This window comes from Nothoprocta perdicaria, unplaced genomic scaffold (genome assembly GCF_003342845.1).
Source record: "Nothoprocta perdicaria isolate Ctin4 unplaced genomic scaffold, notPer1 scaffold_58, whole genome shotgun sequence".
Classification (NCBI taxonomy): Eukaryota; Metazoa; Chordata; class Aves; order Tinamiformes; family Tinamidae; genus Nothoprocta; species Nothoprocta perdicaria.
In genome coordinates, this window is record NW_020455843.1 from 1,765,349 (window position 1) to 1,787,462 (window position 22,114).

General features: G+C 51.3%; 2 protein-coding genes across 2 annotated transcripts in view; one reads left to right on the forward strand and one right to left on the reverse strand.

Moving 5' to 3' along the window:
* Window positions 1-22,114, reverse strand: part of LOC112955527 (skin secretory protein xP2-like) — a 58,047-nt gene that overhangs the window by 20,379 nt on the left and 15,554 nt on the right. The gene's annotated exons all lie outside the window — the stretch shown is intronic.
* The window catches only part of PTPRA (protein tyrosine phosphatase, receptor type A), a 64,002-nt gene that overhangs the window by 3,180 nt on the left and 38,708 nt on the right, over window positions 1-22,114 (forward strand). The window contains exon 2 of the mRNA XM_026048878.1: window positions 14,937-15,008. The gene's annotated coding sequence lies outside the window, so the exon portion shown is untranslated. The remainder of the gene's footprint in view (window positions 1-14,936; window positions 15,009-22,114) is intronic.

The window sequence follows — 22,114 nt, forward strand, 5'->3', positions numbered from 1 at the left end:
AAACGTGCCGGGAGAACGAGCGTTGCTGCACGCGGGGAATCCTCTGGACCCTTCCCTCCTCCAGGCTCCTCTCCGGAGCTTTCGCATCCCGCCGAGCCCGCGGGACTCGCTCCAGCTGCAGGTGCTGGGAAGCTCCTCCCTCCGCGGGCAGCGCSAGCGGCCGAAGTGCAGCGGGAGCTCGGCCCCCGGGATGAGGAAAGCACCGAGGCGCTGGAGCCCGAGCGCCTCCGACCTGCCGGGCCCCGCGGTGCGGAGCCGGACCCCCGGCCGGGCTGGCTCCGAAACGTCCCTGCGGGCTCTTAGCGAGCCTGATCGGCCACCAAAGAGCCAAGGGGCGTGGGGGATTGTGCTTATTTCTAGTCTCTCCCTGTTTTGGATCGGGGCTGTTTTGCTGAATCAGGCTGGTGCTGAGCCTGTCCTACAGAGTCATAGTTAGTCTTAAAGCTGGCATTCCTCTTTAGTATTTGTGCTAATAGACTGTTTTACTACTTATTTTTCAGCTAGGTCTGTAAGAGAGGACAGTAGCAGAGGTCACCTGCCTCTCTGTAACTCTTGTCATGCCCCAAGATCTTAGTTTGAATAAAACTTTTTTTTTTTATATACCGTCTCTTTTCAGGTAGGAGGGGATAGGAGGGCACAGAAGTGTAATCTCTAATCTAGCAATCTAGCACCAATTCCTTTTTCTGTTCCTTAAGCAGAAATCTGCGAGCGCTGTTTCAAGGGAAGCAACACCAGTCGTTTTTATTTATCCTTAAGCTTCTCCTTGTTCTTCTCAGTTCACCATCACGTAGGGATTGAGAGGCCCACRACGTGCAGGAAGGGAGCCGGGGTTGCTGTAAATCCCAGGAGGTGAGCTCTGTTTTGGAGCACGTGGTCGTGCAGCATCTGGAGAGCTCATCCAAAAACAAACTTCAGAAAAATGGATTGAACATAGRCAGGCGACTGGAGCCTGGAGGAGCAACTGCTCTTGAGCCTAGGTGAGACTTTGCTTGTGCCTCTTTTCCCCGATAGGTCTCCTGTCGTTTTTTGGATTTCTCTGGATCCTGTCGTGCAGGTTTGCAGCAAACTTGGACGTGTTTGGAAAAGGGAAGGAAGCCTCTGTGCTCTTGGATGGTCCACAGGCTCCGTGCCGAGCCGCGGGGCTCTTGGAGCTCTCGGTGCCCGTTCATAGGCAGCAGCCTTCCCACGAGCTTTCTCCCAGCCCCTGTTAAGGATAAGGAACCTTCCCCAAAGTTCAGCTTCCTCTCCGAGGAGGCCCTGAGAAAAGCAAACAGTTAGAGGGCGAAGCTGGCAAAGCGCGACAAGCAGCTGCCTGCAGCGCGGCGCGCACCCACACGCGCGCACACACACGGCGGCCGCTCCAGCCAGCCCCGAACCTGAGAAAAGCAAGATAAAATCAAACGGCAGGCGCAGGTAATTGTGCTCCCAAGGCAACCGGAGATGGGTGAGAAGAGCTGCACTGAAATCTTGTGGGATTTAGTCTTTCTCGCCGTTCTTCCGGCAAGGCTTCGCCTTGCAGCTCTCCCAGCGCAATTCCCTGCTGACTGTGGGGAGGAGAGTTGGGTAGTTCTTGGGACCAACTCCTGCGGCTCGTTTYGGGTGACGACAGCTTTGTGGTTGTGGATGACACAGGTAGCACTGCCAAAATGCAGTTATCTTCCCGCCATACAAGTTCTCTGGCATTTCCCTTGGCTGTGCCCTGGATGCAGCTTTTTATGGTGGAAACTGTACAGCACACGTGTGGGTTTGGTTTAGAAGTTTGGGCTTTAGATTAAAAAAAGAAGGGGGAAAAAATGGGGAAATGTGACTGAATCTTCCTGTTGTTCTACCTGCGGATTTTYCCCTTTCCATTCATCGTCACCAAAGTTTTTTTTCTCTTTTTGGACAATGCTGAGATTGTTAGCGCCTTTCACAAAAGCCATCAGATAAAGTCACATTCCAGGGAGTCTCAGGTGTCCTCCTGCTTTACGGAGGAATAGGAGCATGACAGAAATTCTTACAGCTGTCAGTGCTGTTAGACTCTCATACTGCTTTACTGGTGAGGTGGTGGGGAGTAAGTGGGGTGGAAGTTTGCAGTGATGGTTGGATGTCTTGCTTTCCGTCGTGTGAACTTGAGAACCATTCATGAGCTCCTCAGAAGAACCCAAGTCTTCAGGGATCAGGCTACAGGAGACCACAACACGCAGAAGTGGAACAACCCAAATGGGACAGCGTTTCCTGTCGTGTCCTCATGCCGTAATTGAACCAAGGCCCGCCCGTGCTCCGTTAACTCCAGAATTTCGCCTGATGCGAAATCTCTGGGTCTGCAGACCACGTTGTCCCTTGGGATGAAGCACCATCAGATACCTTGTTGGATGAATCGGCCGTGCCCAATTTCCAGCCTGTTCATATGAGTATTCAGAGCTGTAGGTCACCACGAGCAGGTGTTATTATCCCTTAAGACTGCAGATCTTTCCTCAAAGAATCAAGAATAAAACAAAACAGTGCCTCATTGTGGATGTTAAGCAAGAAAATGTTAAAAATATATATATAGTAGCCTGGGTTGGGGTGGTTTTTCCCTCTGGCATCTTCATTGAGGTCCAGGGAGCCATAATCCAGGGTGACTCAGTGGAAAGGAGAGATGAGGTGCAGGAGCTGATCTGACTTCCCCAAGGGCGAGATCTTCTAGAGCTGGGACCCAAGTACTAATCTCTTTAATTCCAGCTCAGCGCTCCAGTGTAGGATAATAATTCTCTTTGGTTACTCTGTGTYATCCTCCTGAAGCCCTACTGCATGGAACAATCCTACTGCAAGTTGTTGCTGGAATATCTAGGAGCTGTTTGCTCTCCCAGACTCTTAGTGCTTGAGCTAATGTTTACGTGCAGACCTAGCCTTGGCTGGGCTTGCACTGCTCTGGTAATCAGGGCTGAAAAGCTCCACAGTGTTCCTTGGGGAGCCTATTTTCCGTAGGGACAAAGAGGTTTTGAGCTCATCCGAGCTAATGCTTGCTAGATACGGGTACAGACGGAGGTATTTATTGTAAAACCTGGAGCCCCTGAGAGGACTGTCAGTATGAGGCTTTGAAACCTTCCAAGTTTTGGTCTCAGACCTACTGATGTGGGTTCCTGAGCAAGCAACATCCATCAAGACCAGCAGATGTGCTGAGGCAGCTCTTCCAGAAGAGAAGAACCAGGAGGGAGGGCACAGAAGCCCAGCTTGATGCCTCCCAGGGAAATGGCCCGGTAAATAATATCCCCTATATGATTTATAAAAAGCCTTAACCGAGAAAGGAGCGACTGCTGTGGAGCTGATTGCTTTTCCTGCAGAGAAAGTGAAGGTCAAGGCGAGAAGAAGCCRAAGCCAGCGGTGCCCCTCCGGGATGGAGGGCGAGAAGCCAGCAGCCGACGGCCTCGGCCTCTCCGCTTGGCCAGCGCCRCAGCCGGGAAGCGCTCGGGTTCTGCCTCAAGTGACTTGCTGCTTCGGAGTATCCTGTTTGTCTTGTTTGGTCTGGCCAGAAGCGTCTCAAAAGCCAGACAGAAGCCAGGAGCTTCCTTTGGGTTGTCCTCGTGCTGGACAACAGGCTCTGCCCTGTGAAGGAGCTTCTGCTCCTACGCCGGGTGCGCTCGCTTGTCGCAGGGGTGTCTGAAACCAAAACACATGGATTTTGCTTTAATTGCTCTGCATCCAAGCAGTAAAGCGTCCAGCTTCTCTATCCTCTGGGATGAGGATGTGAAATTCCCACAGAGCTGCAGGGTGCAAAACGTGGGGAGTCGTAAGAGCCCAATGGGAAAATGRAGAAGGCGAAACCAGTTGACTTCTCCATCCCAATCCCATACGAGCACAACAGACTGCAAGTGTAGCAGACTTCCTGAGTCAGGAATCCTTTTTATTATTATTTTTATTTTATTTACTTTTTGATACATAAAGCTGTGCATTGTATTAGGTGGCTTTTCAAGGTGTCTCTCTGCATGGACATGGGGCCAACTGGGCTTTGCCATTGACCAAGACATAAGGACCAGTTGTGGGGCACAACCTGCCTCTGCCATGGTTACTCCCATCCACCCTAAGGCTCTTCTCTGCAAAATCCCCAGCAAATTACTGGGGATTTGGGGGGAATATGTGGTAGAAAATTAGCTTGAAGTCCATACGTTGCTGCTGTGGGGCTTGTTTTGCTCYCCTGCCGTCTTTGGGTGGAGATGGGTCTGGCTGCTGCCTTTGTGCCAAATGACAAACTTGAAACAAAAGAAAACAAGCAAACCGAAAAAAACCCTTCTCAACTTCCTTTATTTTTTTTTTCCTCTTTTGTGACTATTCCTAAAATAGTTTTGTTCTCCAAAGTTAGGGAAATGGGAAGAATGCACTTTGTGCGTGTCAGCGCCCGGAGGGGTCCAGCACGATGAAAACTGGAGGGAAACAAAAATTATATATGTGTACACATACGTATATGCAATGTCTAGATACAGATAAGCTATTATCTGTGTATTATAGATTTTAATTCTGCCGTGACTGGTGAGGACTGTGGAAGGTTGAGAGATTTCACGGAGTCTCCAGGACTCTCTTCTGCCTTGTGGGTCTGCAGTGGGGCAGTAACATTTGGAAGGGAAGTTAGTTGTTTGGGGGGCTGAGCTCCATTAAAGGGTTGAAATGCACCTTTTTGAGCCAATTTAAAGTCAAAACTTGAAACTTGAAAATCTTTATTTTGGATCTCTCTTTAATTCATTCTTGCTCTGGCTGCAGTGCGTGCGGGCGGGTGCGGTGAAAGCGCTCTGGTTGATTCCCTAGGTTGACTGGTTTTTAGGATTATTGTAGCTGTTCCTTTTTTCATTTCCAGCTTAGCCTACAGGAGCCAAACTTCTGTCTCTCTTTCCAAAAATATTGAGGAGGTAGAAAGTGCTATCTGCAACTGGAGGCGTTCCCTGCTGTGCTTAACACAGGAAGCAGTGGTGGTAACTGCTGAGTCTCATGATGATGATGAGCACCACATGCACACAGCTCGACTCTGCAAAAAAAAGGCCTTTTTAGCATTTAACACAACTTAAAAACATCTCCCTTAGAATTTGCATGCATGTCTAACAGTGGTTTTTTTATGAGTTTGTTGAACTGAATTGTGTAGATTAGTCTTTCACTTACCGAMTGGGGAGAAAATGGTGCTACAGATCCAGTTGGATTTGTGGTGATGAAATCCTTGTAGCAAAAGCAAGGAATGGTCTGCTCGTGTAGGAACCTGTGGTTGTGATGACTGTAGTTACGGGCACTGAAGGTGGTAGTAGCTGGTGATGATCTTGGGGACATGGATGTCCCAGTTTGAGAGGGTGGTGGCGATGGCGTCTCATCTGCTCCGGGGTAAGAGACGGGATCCAAAAGGAGTGAAAAAATGAGCTTGTTCCTGAGTATTTTATTCATTTTCCAAAATCAAGCCCCCCTGGCTGCTTTCTTACAGTTACTTTCTGTGGGTGTGAGACTGGCAGCATTCACCTCCCTGCAAGTGGAAAGCGGGGGAGCAGAGAAAAGGACCTTCTCTTGCTGAGGGTTAAATCAGCCTAATAACATTTTGTTTAGGAAAAATATCCCGTGACACCCACAAAGAGGCACAGGTTTTCTTCTGTTTTCTGCATTTCTCATGTACCCTCCAGGTGGCTGGGGGAGACAAAACACCGCCTGGATTGCAAGGGCTGACCTGGTAAGGCTTCCCGAGGAGCCAGCAAAAAGCCAGGAGGGATCTGCTTCAAACCTGTTATTCCTGCAGCCTGAGTGCCCGAAAGGAAGCTGGAAATCTCCGAGGAGTCGCTGATGGAGAAAACACAGCGGCCCTGCCGGCGTGTGCCTGGATTCGGCACCACCGCCGAGGCTGCTGAAATAAGGGATAGGTGGCAGCTTAAGGGGCAGAATTCCCCTTCCTGGCCATTCCTAACTCGCCGGGATCCTTTTGTGCTGACTGCGCTCTGCCAGCAGCCTGYGGGCATCGCAACACCTCTCTTTGCTTCTCCGGCCTCTGCTGACCCTTTCTTCAGAGGCAGAGGTGCCCAAAAGTCACCTCTGCTGCAATCCCTGCTGTTTAAAGCCAGGAATAAAAGGCAAGATTGTCTCGTAAGATCTTTCCTTCTTTAAAGTGATGTTCGCGTGGAGCACGCTTCGCTCTAGTGCAGATATTGAAGCTCTTTCTGTCTCCAACACCTTCAGTCCTCTCTTGCTCTGAAGTCTYCTGTGATGCATCTGCCTTAGGAGCGCGTCAGGGATGAGATGTGCGGATCCTCTGTGGCAGAGACCTTCCAGGAGATAAGTTACTAACTGAGATGCAGCCAGCGACAATTCACTCCTAAAATACAGTGGATATTAAAGGAATCAAGGTGGGGAAGTTGCCTCTGRGGCTGAAAAGTCACCCAGGCTCCAAAGGTTCTTGGAGCAGGAGCACGGAGTAACATGGGTTTACAGCAAATTAAAACAAAAATTGCCCTGACTGCTCCTTGGCAACTGGAGAAACTTGTGTGGGAAGGACCAGTGWGTCCTGGCGGCTCAATTTTATTTAGAAGCAACTAAAATAGAATTAAATTCAATATAAATATACATATATATCCATCGAAGTTACCAAAAATCTGATGCAGAGGGAGAGACCTTGGTCACTGGTGTTTCCAGGGCTTTGACTCTTCAAAATTTGGGTAGAAAATCCTCATTATTAGGATACTGTTTCCCCCCTTGTCCATTAGCATCTTCTCTTTTTGTTTGTTTTCTTCCCAGTGCCAGGCCCTGGAAATGGGGCCAGGTCACTCGATTTCATTCTTCCCTTTCCAAGGGCATCGCATTCCAAGAGCATTTTGCTGTTCATGGAGCTCGTTCGGAAGCGCAGGGCCCTGCTCAGAGCGCCTTATTCCTTGGTAATTTATCCAAAACTACAGAATCCCATCRGAGCAGCTAAACTGCCAGGAAAACCCTTGGCGCTGCGTTAGAGGGAAGCCCAACCTGCGTGGAGGGCGGGTTAAAAATTACTTAAAGCTGCTCTTTGCAGAAAGAGAAGCGGCCCCGGCGCGAGGCCCGGCCGGCGCGTGACGCGGCTCTCAATGAGAGCGCCGGCCCCGTTGCTCCTGGTTACCCCGGGCCTCCTCGGCACCGTTTTCCCTGCTTTTCGCCCAGGCTGCTTCCTTAGGACGCTGCTGGATTCTGCTCTGGTTTRTTCCTTGGTTTAATCGGATGCATGGGGTGATGTGTGTAGCGTCTCGGCGCCCTTTTTTCCCCGGGCTCTTGCTCTGTGATTTTTGCCGGCTGATGTGTTGGGTTTCCTACCCGTGGTCGGTTGGAATCAATACAGTGTGTGCCGAGGAACACAGTGTGCATGCAAAAAAGAAAAGCTCTAGGAAAAAAAATCACCCCAAAGTCAGCCGAAGCCATCACGTCAGCAATGTGATTTGCAAATAGAGGGGCTGTTTGTGGAGGCTCCTCTGGAGGTCTTCAAAAGCCATCTGGATGCCACCCTGGGCTCTGGGTGTCCCTGCTGGAGCAGGGGGTTGGACTAGATGATCCCTAGAGGTCCCTTCCAACCTCAACCATCCTGTGATTCTGTTTCTCGTGTCAGTCCCTCAAAATGAGGTTGGGGAAGCTGTGATGGCCAAAAGGTTAGAGGGGGCATTAGCTGCATCCTGCTTATGGAACGAGGCAGGCAGGCACTGCGGTAGCCAGAGCGCTGGATGGCACCGTGTCCGTCCAAGGCGTAATCTTGAGGATAMTGATAAAAGTACTTGCTAATTTAAACAAATTTACACCAATTCAGCCACCTCCCACAAGCGTCGCTGTCCAGAGCCGTGCAGCAGGTTGGGCTGCTCTGCTGCAAAGTTGAGCTTCAAGTGTTGGGTTTTAACTAAAAACACCCTTTAAAGGGCTATTTTGTAATTCTTTCATGCCAGTGCAAAGCAGGAGGGGGAAGCGAACCCAGCTGCTTTCACTCCCAGAGTCCACAAGGAAAACGGAGCCTTCATGTCCTTGCTGCAAGAACACTCTAAGGACGGGCTGAAGCAAAAGCCACTGCCGCTCCTTATGGATTTTCCATCTTGACCGACTCTCTTCCATGACTTCTGGCTCTGTTTCYTATCTCGGGGCTTAGTGCTGCACCTCCAAAGGTGACGTGGTGGGAATCCTTGTCCACGTTGCTCCTGGGATGCTCCTTCTTTCTCCAGAGCCTTCATCTCCGAGCAGCATCAGCCTCATGGAATAAAAGTGCTATCCGTGGCTGTGCAGGGACGATGCCACCCAGGGGGAGGGAAGAGGAGGAAAAAAGCACAACATCCAGCCCACAACAATGTTGTATTTATATCTTCAGCACAAAAATCCATCTGGTCATAGGAATGAAGAACATGCTCTTGCCGGCCRGAGCTATAACCATTTTTAGGCATGTGGCCGGAGCTCGTCTCTCGGTGCTCGCTCGTCCCCCAAAGCCAAAACAGCAGCTCCGGGCGGCCGGTTCTCCCCTCCAGGCAGGGAGCCGTGGGCGAGGAGACCTCCCCACGCGAGGCCCGGCCTCCGCTCCCGCTCCAGCGGCGGGAACGGAGCCACRCGGCGGCACCGGGACCTGCGCGAGCCCAGGCGTGCGGAGGAGCAACGCTTGCAAGGGGACACTCGCTGCACACAGAATAGGCCTTACATATATGCATTCACCTACATATCTATATATTTTGCCCTTGTGGGAGTGCAGGAGGGAGCTGTGAAGGCTGCTGGTTTACCCAGGGTGTGTCTTTGCTGCTGGCCCTTATCAGGTGGGTCCTGGCGAGCTCCCCCGCTCCAGCAAAAGCCTTTCCGCGCGCCCCGAGCTCCCGGGACGTGTTTGGCCAGGGCTGCTGTCCGCGTTGTTTTAATTCAGGCTGGAATCTGTCCACAGGAGAAAATAAATAATAAAAAGAAATCTTTTTTTTTGGATTCCTGTTTTTTTTCTAAACGCCTGGTGTAAAATCCTCGGGTACATCAGGACAGCGGAGCCTTGAGTATTCCCTGCAAGAAGGAATGTGGGAGCATCCCCTGATTTCCGTGTGCCGAGGCTGCCACTCCTCAAGTGTTTTCACCCCCAAAAGCAGCCCTGTTTTTTGCCTTTTTTGCCATATTTCCCTTCTGGGGAACCTTCCCTTTTGGGGGTTGCTGAGCTTTGCCTGCCGCCCCTGGCCATGAACAGCTTTGATCACCCAGCCCCTGGGAGGGCTCACAGCGTTTCCAGCCCGCCAGGTCTCTGGGGTGYGATGGCCTGGAGACGCAGAGCTGCTCCAAACCACTCTGAATAGGATCCTTTTGTATCTACACGGCCAAAACTGCAAGGAAACAAAGCGACRTTAAGGTAGAGAGCATTGCAGACCTTTCATTGGGCTCCTAATCCTTGTATCTCCCAGCACTTAACCGCTGGTACTCTCAAAATTCATCATTTTCCCATGTGCTGCGTGGTGTGTTGTGTTGGTCTCACTGCGGCCCAGTAACTGTGGCCATGTGGCTGCCCCATCCCCATCTTAAGCCCTGCTAGTTCCAAGTCTCAGTCCTATTTTTGCAACATATTCTTGTCCTGGACCAAACACCAGAGTATCTATCATAGGAGATGACCCCAACTGAATCCCAGAGAACGGACTGAGCTTGATTCCTCCTCACAGTAAGAGAGTTAGGGGTTTTTCATTGTTATTTTCCCATCCATTTGCAGCTGTAGGCGAATTGAAGGCTGGTGGGGCTTGGAGAAGGATGGTGGCCACACCAGGCTCTGCCATGCTCAGGAGCAGCTCTTTGGGTATCTCCAGAGCCCTATTTCCGTAAGGGACCGTGAAGAAGGGCATACCTGAAAGAAGAAATGSTAGCAGGAAGGTAGACGTAGTAGCACATGGCTGTAGTTGAGGGCACCACTGTCCATGAAGCACAAGGAAGAGAAGCTGCCACTGGCATTTCATTCATTCCTGCAACGTCCTTGTTCGGTCAGCTGTTAAAATTCAAGATTTTTCTTGCTTTCAGGGCAAGGGCTYTCAGGGATCCTCAACAACACGGCGTCTTGGTCAGCATCCCCATCGCTGTTGTAATTCAGGGGGAAGGAGGAAGGTTGAGTAGCTCTACTGATTATTCTTTTTTCTGCAAGGATGATTTCATTTCCTCGTGTTCAGGATGGATAAAACAAAGTGCAGGGAATTTGAGTCCTTTTTTTTTTTCCTTTTGGCAAGTGTGTTTGCACTGCGGCAGCCGATTTTTCAGCAGCCTTTCCCTGCCACGGTCTATAAATCAGCCCCTTGCTGTGCATCGCATGGGGCGTTAGGGCGAGGAGCTTAGAAGAGTTATTTGGGAGAGTTCAGAGGAGAGAATAGGGAAGGAAGGGGATTCCGGACAAAGTCACTATGGAACAATGGTAATTCCACGGGATCTTCTCGCCCCTTCCTCTCTGTGGTCTGGGCTTCGCCCTGGGGAAGGGGCAACCATCCCCTTGYCCAGGGGACTTGCCGGCACAAAGTCCTCGTTTCACAGCATCCCAGGATGGTTGAGGTTGGAAGGGACCTCTAGGGATSATCCAGTCCAACCCCTGCTCCAGCAGGGACACCCAGAGCACGGGGCACCCGGGCGCATCCAGGCGGGATTGGAGACCTCCAGAGCAGGAGCCTCCSCAGCCTCCCTGGGCAGCCTGGGCCAGGGCTYGGACACCCTACTTCCACAGCAGCTCATTCCCAACGCCATCCCGGTGGATCGTGGCCGGCTGCAAGGACTCGATGCCATCAAACCCTCCTAGTTAGCGAAACGACACTAATTCATGCACAAATTGTCCTTTTTTATGCGTGCGGATACATAAGATTAAACCAAGCATAGAGCTGTGCCCCGCTTTAATGCAGCTATTAACGCTGCGTGTAGCACTAGGAGTGTGTGTGTCTCAAGAAACTGTGCTCCAAAATCGTGGGGTTTTGTGTTTTTGCAGCGTTAACCTTCACGCCGCTTTGCCCTGGTGCTCTGGTAGCAGCAGCAGTAGCTGGTGGCGGGAGGCAGTGGAGAATAAAGGATTCGTGTACGGAGATTAGTCTGGATTAAAGGCAGCTTTAATTTGCCTTGATACCCTTGGCTTTCAGCCGGATTACCCAGGCGGTGGGATTTGGTTCTGTCTAGCCAACTAATACCAGGTTTAGCRTTACTTTAATTATTTTAAGAAGAGAGGGAACATTCCTTTAGCTACAGGCCTCTTCTGTGAGCCCCATGCGGAGCAGACCTTGAGTGTTGCTGTGTGTAGTTTTACAATGTTAACCCTAACAAACCAAACCAGCCCACAGTTGTCATCATCTAAAGCCCCACGAAACACCCCATCTCTCAGAGCACCTCTGGCCAGCAGAGGTTCAGCAGCTTTGACGTAGAGTTCCTGATGTTGAATTGGGTTGGGAATGGTCACTAAGCTGCTCCCTGGGCAGCGAGGAGGGGCTGTGGAGTTGGGCCTTTGCTTAGGCCCCATCCCTGTCTTCGCCTGCCAGCGTCACTGCTGTTTTGGGGAGATCCTCATGCTGCTCTTCCGTATCTGGTGATAACACTGCTCTGCTAGAAGCGATTAGAAGCTGTTTGCTGCCCCGTGTTAGCTCTGCCCATTCTCCTGCTGCATCTTGATGGAAACTGGTTGCAGTGTTGGGGTTACCAAGCTGGGAGATAAGGCGCCTCTGTGGTTTGTTGATGTGTGAGCGTGGTGGGACCCCACACGCGTGTGGACCCGACGTACAATAGAGGACAGATCCACCTGATAACTACATCTTCCTCCGCACCTGTGTTAATAACGGAGGTGCTCTAATCAGATCGGAGGCTACCAAGGGTGGTGGAGGCGGCTGCACCGTGGTGGCCCCGCAGGCGTTTGCGTCCTCAGGATATCTGGTAAGTTGGTTACGGTGCGACGTGGTTGGGTCGTGCCAAGGCAGCCCAGTGACCTCCACGTGGGACATGGCACCTTCTTACTCGTTGCATTTTATAAGGATCCGAACACACCCCCTGCTCCCAAACTGTCCGGACCTGTTGCCTTGACTTGCGCCTGCTTTGGGTCAGGGCCCTCAGTCTCCTCTGTTTTCCCTTCCTCTGCATTTTGCTTTTTAGTTACCTTTCCAAGAGCAGTTTTCCCTCCAGCACGGTGTCTGCTCCAGCCTGGAAGGAGATGTGAACACAGACTGTGCATCTTGCTCCAGGCTTGGTGAAAATGGGGCTTTATCCCTGCTTCCCTTTTAGCTGTCGGGATGCCACCGGCTGCAGCCCAACCGCACGCAGGAGAGCAAAGGGGAAGCTTTGGTTCTTTAAGACCTTCCAGAGCTGGGTGTGAATGTTAAGCCTGGACACTCTTATTTTCTTGCACTTCTCARTGCTGTCTGGTGCTGCATTTTGAGCTAGGAGCTTTGAGAACACGTAAATAGACCAGGGAAATATTGATGGTATCGCTGCTTATGGAAACTTCCTCATCTGCTCTTGTAAAGTCCGCCCGGAAATTCCCAACTTTGTTTTAAAAGCCATATAGTTATGTAGCTCATCAGGGGGATGGAAGGACCTCATCCATGTTTTCCAGAGCAAAGAGGACAGGCTGAAGGCTTGGCTACGTTTCCAGGGCGGCCTGGAGGGGAGGAGATTCTTCTGTCCCATGGAAGCAGAGCTCCTAGGAGGCACCGTGACTCGGGAAAAGCTGGATCCTGAGGAAAAAAGGGCCGGAAGTTCAGGGGGGAGCAGCAAGCTGGGCACGTGGGCAGCACTGCGGTGCGCGCTTGGAGCAGCAGCCAAAGCCTTAGCTGTTCTCAGGTTGCTCTGAAGGGAAATACTTGGGAAAGTAACCCTACTCTTTTCCTGCCTGCCAGATATTATATATATATGTCTGTATCTGTATCTATTGTATCTATATCTCTATATAAATGGCTAAGTCTGAAACCCGGAGGTGAAGACGGATCTTGCTGGCTGCRACTCACGCGCTTAAGGGCAGGCCTGGGCTCCGGGTCTCATTGCTCTGAAAGCCCCGCTTTCCTGAGCCGATTTTTCCTTTATTCTTCCTAGCGATTTTTCCTTTTTCCTTTATTCTTCGTAGCCATGTTGGCCCAATCAGCCTATCTGATCGAAGCACTGGGACCTGCCTAATTAAGCACGGGCTCAAACGAAGCGCCAAGTAGCTGCAAAGAGCAAGGAGCTCCCGCAAGCGYCCGCCGCGACCTGCACCACGGTGCCTGGGTTGCCTCCTGCCCCGGGGGCTGGCAGAGAAGATACCGAGAGAGGAAACGAGTCATTTATTTAAATAGGTTCAATGCAGCGTCTCCGGATGCCTCAGGTCTCTTATCTCTTGTTTTATGGCACCGGCACATAGCGTTAATAAAAAGAGGGGTGGTTGTGCAACCTCCTGCAAAAGGAGGTTGCCAGCCCAGGAGACAGGGCTGATGTGGGCAAAAGATATTTGGGGAGGGAGATGAGTGTGGAAACAGCCTGACCTGTCATGCAGTGGTTGGGATCCGCTGGGAGCAGTCGGGATCATCTGGGAACAGTTCTGGCTTCCCAAGCAAACAGCCCAACTCCTGCGCCAGAGCTGAGGGTTCAAAATCCCGGAGCTGGTTGGAAGGTTTGTCCAAGTGTCTGAAAACATCCGGACCGATCAGCCGAGCCACAAGGACAAACTGCAGCCAATTCCCTGTGGGGCTGCGTTGAATCCCGGAGCCAAAGGGTCTAGGTTTGGGAAAACAGGTTGGGAAAACGCGCTGCTGGCTGCCTCACTGGTGTGGGACCCTCAGGAATCTTGGTGACAGACAGGTTTGGCTTTCTGGTCTCCTTTGTTTGGGTGGGAAAACATCAATGTAGGTGGAACAGCTTTTCCAAATGCCTCAACTCCTTGCTCTAAGTAAATACACGCTCCTGAGAGCCAGAAGCAAATATAGCACTTGTGATTCCCAAGGTGGAATCTTGGAAAGCCGGGGCCAGAGCAAGGAGCAGGAGGCCAGGAGGGTGACACGTGGCCTCGCGTGTCCCCAGCTGTGTGCGGGACTCGGGACAACTCTGTGTCATTGCTGCATCTGCCACCGTTCTGTGGTCCACAAGGCTTGTATCAAAAGAGTTTTTAATCCCAAATTCTTCAGTATTCCAGCAGCAAGGAACTTGGGAAAATAAATCACGGACTCGCCATGCAACCTCGAGCAGCTCAGCAGGGAAGCACTGTTGGGCCTTGGTGCTGAGTTTGTGCTCTTGGTCTTTTGCATTGACCTTAGCTCGAGAAAACGTGGGAAGAAACCAGGGAAATAAAACAGGCAGGGCTTTTATTGGCCTGTATTTCTTGATGTAGTTAGGAGCACCTTTCATCCCCTGAACCTCGAGGAGGGATGATCACATTCCTGGCTGGAAGCGCTGGGGTTCGGAGCACCCCGAAGGCGAAGCAGGGAGGCTCGTGGCGTGTYGGCCGGCGTCGCTGCTCCTGAATGCTGCTGTTGTGCCCGCCACAGCCGGGCCCTTTGTGCCAGCCTCATCCCGTGATCCCGGGCTCCAGCGCCGCGCTGGAGCGGGGAGCAGCCCCGGCTTCCCGGGAGCTCCCTGCCTGCACCAAGGACTTGTCCCCAGCGGCGCCGCCTGAATCTTTCCGTCTTCAAAGGGAATGTTTAAGATGTCCCTGAATTCATAATGATCTCTATGGACTCTCCAAACCACTGCCTTTTCGTATCCCCCCAAATACCGGCGTCCCTATCAGGCCATGCTGCATGTCACTCTGTCCCCTCAATTTCCAACCCAGAAATCCCATAAAAACGGCTGTGCCGAAAAGCTCTGGGATGGCTGTAAACACCCAAGCTGGTTACTATGGTGTTTAGAATAAATCCATATATTCTTCCTGCCTCGGAGCAAGTCTCTAGCTTGACCCATAACAGAAAGTTGCATTTTGCACGAGTAAAACGGAGGGGAATGGATTTGCTGGAAGGCTGGGAAAACATTCCGTTTTCCAAAGGTGCTGCTGCATCGTAGCCGATTTAAAAGGCTTGTTTTTGGTTTATTCACAGGGGGCCCTGCCAGAAGAACCTTTATGGGACCCTAATGACCTGCAGGTGGATGATTTACTTGCGGTAATTAAGGTAGGAAGAAGCGTGGTTCGTTTTGGCACCTTGGAGCTTGGCCTCTCCTCCAAATAGCAGCAGCTATTTGAGGCTCCGGAGCTTCGCGCCGGCATCACGGAGCAGCGCCCGGATGAGGCGGGAACGCGGTCTTGGAGCAAAGGGTCCCTCCAAACGCAGGGGAAAGGGACGGCTTATTTGAGAATTACCTGGGAACGTAACTAAGTGGAAAAAATCCGGCTTCCTCCCCCAAAGGATAATGAGCTCTCTGTTGGGCTGCAGTCGGAGGTGGCATGACTCTCGTTTGAAAGAACTCAGCACAGGGATTATGTTGTTCCGCTGAAACTTAGCGGTTGCGGTGGAATTCAGGATCTGACATGTCATCTTTTTTCAAAAAAAAAAAAAAGAAAAAAAGCCCTAAAAATACATTTTATTAGTTTATTTTCATCATCTGGAGCTTCTGTGGAAAGCTGGTCTATCTCCAAATGTGGTAAGGGAGAGTACTCCTTTTTTTAATTAAACACAGGAAAATCCTTAGTCTTAAAAAGGCCGAAGTAATGGCCAAAACTGGAAAATAAAATAATGAAGGCAGAGTTAAATGTGTTTGTAAGTTGGGTTTTTTTGTGATATTTACTATGCAATGTCTGGATTCTTTCCTTGCCACGGTTTAGTTATTTCTAGCGTAAATTTTATGCTCAGAATTAAGTGTCAGGGCAGTGAAATTACCTCTCCTGAGGGTTGCATGGGTACACGTTGCTCCTCTGCCGTCCSGTGGCGTTTGCCCTGGCCAGGGGCTTGTCCTTGGCTTGGCAGCCTCCGCAGTCGAAATCTTAGGAGGCAGAACTGTGTTTTTCCTTCATTTTGCCTTGGGCAGCATATGTTGGAGGGAAGCACTAGGTGTTGGCAGCTCTGTGAACATCAGGGCGGGATTGGGGAAAAGGTGGGAGCAAAAAGATCCGTTGCCTGTTGCTGAATAAAGTGTAATAACCCCTCGTGTTTTACCCCTTCCACCTCTTCCCTTTACTGACYGGTTCATGGTCTGCGTGTTCTCAGTGTTAACCATTTTTCTTCATATATAGCCTAAGGGTTTTTATTATTATTAATACGATGGTCAATGAGCATCTGAGTTCCCATCACTACACCCAGGCTGCGCACAAGTTACCCGAAGTCCAGCAAAACTTGGTGCTGTCCCTGGTGGGAGCAGCGCCGCTGGCAGGATTTTGTTCTGGTATTTATTCAGTCTRTGAATGTGTAAGGAAGCCTCACTGGGCGACAGGGCTTTTTTTGYACCCACCCCACCAAAGTTCAGCAGCTGAGCTTGGTGCTTCGCGTGTGYTTGGTTGGTGTTTAGTGATGAGGAAGAGTTGGGTGGTTAGTTTGCCGAGCAGTTGGAGGGAGAAAGGGAAATTCAAGCTGTAACAAGAGCAAATTCTTTTAATACAGGTTTATGGATCTCATATGTATTTGTGCTTTTTGTTTGGCTTACGATAAGATGTACTGCTGTGGAATTTGCTCGGAGCAGGGATTTGCATGAATTACTTCTTTGGGCCAAGGGAGCGCGTGCCAGGGCACCCGTTGGAGGGCCCCGCGCGCCGCTGGGCAGCAAAACCAGAGAGCACTTGGTAGGTAAAGTCTACAAAGCTACCTGGGAGCTGAAGCAGGAAAAGGCAGGAGGGCATCCTCAGGGATGGCCCTTGGTTCTGCACTGAGAGCACCCTGCAGAGACGGTTGAGGTTGGAAGGGACCTCTCGAGATCSTCCAGTCCAACCCCCTGCTCCAGCAGGGATGCATTGCACGGGTCGCAGCTCCTTTGAAGGGCCTCATGTTCTTGCAGAGGGCCCTTCTTCTCACTTGTAATCAAGCAGCTGAGCGAGAGGCACCTGTCCATGCACCGCAGGCCGGCAGCCATGAGCCGAGGATCGCGGTGTGCAAATCCCGATATGCCAAATCCCGGCGTCTCGTGGGAATGGGGAGAGCCCTGAAAGATCCGCCCCACGTCTAGCTGGCTTAAACTGCTTGAGYGGGAAGGTTGGACTAGATCTCTGGAGGTCCCTTCCAACCTTGAATATTCTGTGATTCTGTGATTCTGTGAAAGCTGGGTCTCACACAGCAAGGTGGGCCTTACTTCTGCAATCCTGCCTAAATGTTAAATACATTATAGTCCTTGACTTAAAATTTGACTAAAACCTGGTAGTATTCAGTGATTTGTTGGAATTACAATCTATTTCTAAGCAGCAGAAATAGCTTAGGCAAACACCTTAGACATTAGGCAAACACCTCAGACAAGAGCACGTTAGGGGAGCAGCCGTATGTTTCGTTGCATTTCAGGCTGCATTAACATGTATGCTCGGAAGCAAGCTCGGCCTGAGGGGCCGGAGGCCGTTCGCTCGGGCATGGAGGTGACGGCCAGACCTGCGGCAGCTCCGTGCCGAGCTGAGCGCCTCGGTAAGGCCTTGTTGAAAGGGTGAGTGCCCGGCRCCTGTATCGCCTTCCCCAGCCTGAAGCCCGTGCGGAAGCAATTCCCAGCCTTCGGATGCTCCGCGTCCTTTCYGGGACRTCGCRTGGGCAGCGGTGGGAAGGCRGCGCCGGCCTCGCGCTCCCGCGTTCCTCCGGCCGGGCCGCGCTCCRCTGCCCGCAGCAGCTTCCCTGGCAGGCAGGAGCTGCTCCCTGCGCCCGGGTTGTTTTCCTGGCGAGCGTCACCTCCACAGCGCAGAGCTTAACTTGTCGTTTGCCTGCTCGATGGCAAGGGAGACATCTCTCTGAGCAGGAAACGCGGCGTCAAGGAGCGGGGGGCTCTCCCTGATGGGATGTTCAGGTCACTCCGGGCCCAGCCGTGGCTGGGAGCAGCTTCAGTTTTCCTGGAAGGTGTCTGTCCCGGATCAGGTGGTGACCAAGTTAGGTAGTGACTCTCCACCACCACCCCACAGATTTTCTTGCAGCTAAAGCCAGCGGCAGCTGTAGTCCCTGTTGAGCAACGAGCGACGCTGACTTTGGCTTTTGATCCTGTGCAGGTTGGCTGCTGGAGGGCTCTTCAGAGACCTGCCRGGGGCCTTGAGCAGCAGTCCCGACTCGCTGCTGCTCGTGCTCAGGAGCCACTTGGACCCCCAGGTTCCTAACTCACATTCCGTGACCCCAACATCACTGCCCTTGCAGCCCGGTCTGCCTCAGCCCTTCCACRCAGGCTGGGAGCAGCTGGGTGTTGAGTTTCCCACCAACCGCTTCACCGGGGCCTAAGCAGGCGGCCAGGTGAACCTTGAATGGGCCTCCTGTTCCCCGAAACCACACGAGGAAGCTGCTGCGGCGCCAACGCGCCCGTCCGCCCGCCCGCAGCCACCTCYTCGTTCCCCTCCCAGCGCAGAGATGTCCTGCAGGTGCCTGGGAGAGCTCCTGCCAAGCGGGAGGATTCACAGAATCACAGAGTGTTCAGGGTTGGAAGGCACCTCTAGAGATCATCTCGCCCAAGCTTCCTGCTCAAGCACCGAAGGGTGGATCCTCCTGGCACCATGCAATGTGATTTAAATGATGGTTTTCACAGCTCAAAATGACTCCTCATTTCTAAACGGGCAATACTGAGCTTTAGTGAAGCCTGACTTGCCCCGTTTGCCCGATGCTGGCTTATAATAGAGACCAAGGCAAATTCCTTGCCACTAGAGACTTTATCTAATCCTAGTTGAAACAATAAGAGGAGATGACAAGTTGAGGAAGTGAAAACACAAAGGGGAAGACGTTTTGCCTCCTTAGTCATAGCTGGAAGCCAGCGAGGGATGAGTGGGACCATATTTCCTTAGCTTTAACTGTGCCCATTTCTGCTCCTCGCAGAGCCCCCGTGATGCTGACGGTGGCTTCTCAGCCCCCCATAGTCTTCCTCTTTCAGGAGAGCAGGTCAACAGGGAAGATCAGCACTCTCCGGAAGAAAAATAACAAGGAAACAGCCCCGGAGCAGGTGAGATGTCTTTGGCAGGAAGGCCAATGRCGGTGACCTCCTGTTAACCAGCGGGACACCCATCAGCAGCCCCCGGAGCCGTTTCAGGCTGCAGGGCAGAAACACCACACAGGTACCCCGAGGAGAGGAGGGTGAATTGGCCACGTTTCCGTGCTTCCACAGTTGTTTTATGCACCGGATTTTGGAGTGACTTTCTGCGAAATAAGCTTTTTTCCTCCGGACCAAGTGTAGACGATGCTGGAAGGCTGTATARGAGCCCCAGGAGGGGCTGGATAAGAGCTCCAGTCTGATCTTATGCAGACCATGAAGGTGTGGAATTGCACCCACGGAGGTTCCTGCCCACATGTTTGTCCCGTGGTGGCAGGTACATCTTTTCAGCAATATTCAGTCAACTGGCTGCAAGTCAGCAGTGCAGTTAGACCAGTTCATCCCTACTAACAATTCCAGTTACCACCTCCTCCCTCCTGTAGTCTCCAGGCACATTCTCTAGCACAGCCGTCTTGTGATGGCCTTTGTCTATTTTTTAATAGTCCGTATACTTAAAGATCACTCCTCAAGACAAATAGAGCAACCTAATGGGTCTTTGAGACCCGAATCAGAGAGCTGGCTGCTCTCTGCCCCCAGACTCTGCCRTCGCTGGTATTTTTCTCCCATTTAAGGCACCATCTGCTATATCCCTTAACTTTTCCCTTGCCGTTCTTAGATTTTTCTGGCCCTGTGATACCCTTGTGGTTGGGGACTCCTGTGGTTCGTGCTGTTTGGTGACGGGCTCGTTGCCTTTTATTAGGAGTCACTGGGAGGACAAGTTGCTGCTTGGCTTGTGCGTGGGGATGGGATTGGGGATGTTTATGCTCCGGAAGAGCGGGGYGTTTGCAGGCCCTGCGATATTTTACCTGTGACGGCCGAAGATAAACAGGTTTTATGAGAAGCAACATCTGTTCTTAGGTGAACTGCTGTAGCGGAGAGGCAGAGAAGGCTTTGGATGCAGAAATCCTCCAGGTCTGAGGCAAACAAAATGTCTTGATCAATCTTACAAATTGAGGCAATGGCTCTGAGCGTAATCTAAATATAATAATTCTTTGAAGAGCTGGTGTGGGGAGCTGGAAAGAGGGAAATACCTCCTTCAAAGGCTTAAAAATATAAATATGCCGTAATAAAGCTGCCTGACCTTTTCTGTGCCCAGCTCTTTCCTGTCCTCATTGCAAGGTGCCTTCCTGGCACAGCTTTCTGCAGCAGTTGCATCTACCTTAGAAGATTTTCCAATTTGAATTACAATAGTGCCCACAGCATGGGGTCTCAGCATGGATGGGAAACAAAAATAGGAGGTTATAACCACTTATATAACAGCGTGTAACTGCTCTTTTCTTTCCGGAGCTGGCAATAAGCATCTCCCCATTTTGCTCTTAGCATGGAGCCTTAAAATGGAAGCAGCGGAGAAGAAATGGAAAAGATAGTGGACTGGAGGGATGGCAGCCTGCAGTTCAGCGACGCTATGACGTGGGAGGCTGGCTAAACTCAGCATTGTTTAGCAGTGGTTACAGCTCTTTCGATGCCTGCGTTGTGCCGTGGTCTGGCTTAAACCCTGGAGCTGTGTTGGGGAAGGTGGCATCGTTGGGCTGCAGCGAGCGGAGGTAACTGAGGGGCAAGTAGAGCAGATAAGAGGAAAAAGTTCATTTTTCCGGTGCTAAAAAAAGAGAGAGGGAACATGAGATCTCTGTAGCTGAAAAGGGAAATTACTGTCGTGGTTAGGAAGCAGGAAAGATGATGCTAGTAACTGAAGGAGAGGAATGTGGTTGAGTTGGTCAAGAGAGGAGTTGGTCTGGATCCACACGCTCTGGGTGTGTTTGACTCCATGCCAGAAGAGCCAGAAGGGTTCAGAAAGCTCGGAAGAGGTGACACGCGTTGCAGGTGTCCATCTCTCTAGAGGTGGCATTTCCCTTAGGACCCATGGGTTCTCCTGTCCTTTAACCCAAAGGTGGACTCGATGTGAGGTGGTGAGGCAAAAAAGTCCGGTCAGGACCAAGAATAGAGCGAGCGTGAGGGATCGGGAGGGAAACAGTGAAATCTGAGTGAAAAGCAAGGAGCTCTGTCCTGAAACGCTTCCTCCAGCCAGATGTGGAAAGCAGGAAGCCTGGGGATGGCTCCTGCCCTCCACATAATGCAAAGCACAGTGACCAACGCGGGGAAGGGATCTGCTGCTGTGGAGGTGCCCACCGGCCCCGGGAGGCGCCTCGGGTCTCCTCGGGTCCTGTCTGCAGCAGCAAAAACACCATTGGGTTTTGGGTGGCAGGCTCGTGTACCCACAGGCCCAAGACAAGCCAGGGAGCCCCGCGTGCTCCTGCTTTGCAGCCGGCTCCCTGAGGAAAGATGAAGCTTTGCCGGGAGATGCGGCCTCCTCCCCGTCGCTCCTTCCCAAACTCTGCTGGGTTGCGCCACAGGTGGATCTGTTACGTTTTAAAGCAGGGGCTAGGGCAAAACCTATTTATAGGGGATTTTTTTACTTTTATGTGCTTTGAGTAAGGGCCGAAATGCGTCGTCTGGCAGAGCTTTGAGTGCCCTGTCRACTGGACAATCCGCTTTCCCTTTGGCATTAGCTGCTCCGAGACATCTCCCTGGTTCAATCTGATCTGACCTTTAAGAAAACGATATAATATCTACTAGGCACAAACTTGTTCCTCCTCAAGGCAGGTGTTTAACTTTTCATTGTATTTTTTATCTTTCAAGATTTTTTTCTGTGCTTTTTGAATGCTTGCCAGTTTGCTGGGATCACGATTAATCGTTTTCAAGCATTTGATTAAAAACTGCAGTTAAAGCGAGGTGTGGTGGGTCACTCACCACAACATCCAGCACCACTTTTGAACCATCGATGGTGGTTTGAGCATCATTGCTTTGTAATGCAGCAAAAGCAGCTTGAGTGTTAGTTAGTGGAAGGAGAAACTTTGTGCTTTAGGGATTTGCTTCAGCAAAAGATTTCGGGATTTTGCTCGGCACTTGGAATAACAGCTTCCAAATCAGCATCTTGGGAACTAATTCTAAGTGGAAAGCCTTGCTTTAAATTGTAGTGTCTCATGTTTAATTATATTAGCTCACAACTAAGTTAGCGTGGGTCTTTGGGTGGGTGTGTTGCATCCCAAAAGCTGGGCAAGGGCAGGAGGCAGTGCTCCAGACTTCGGGAATGTGGGAT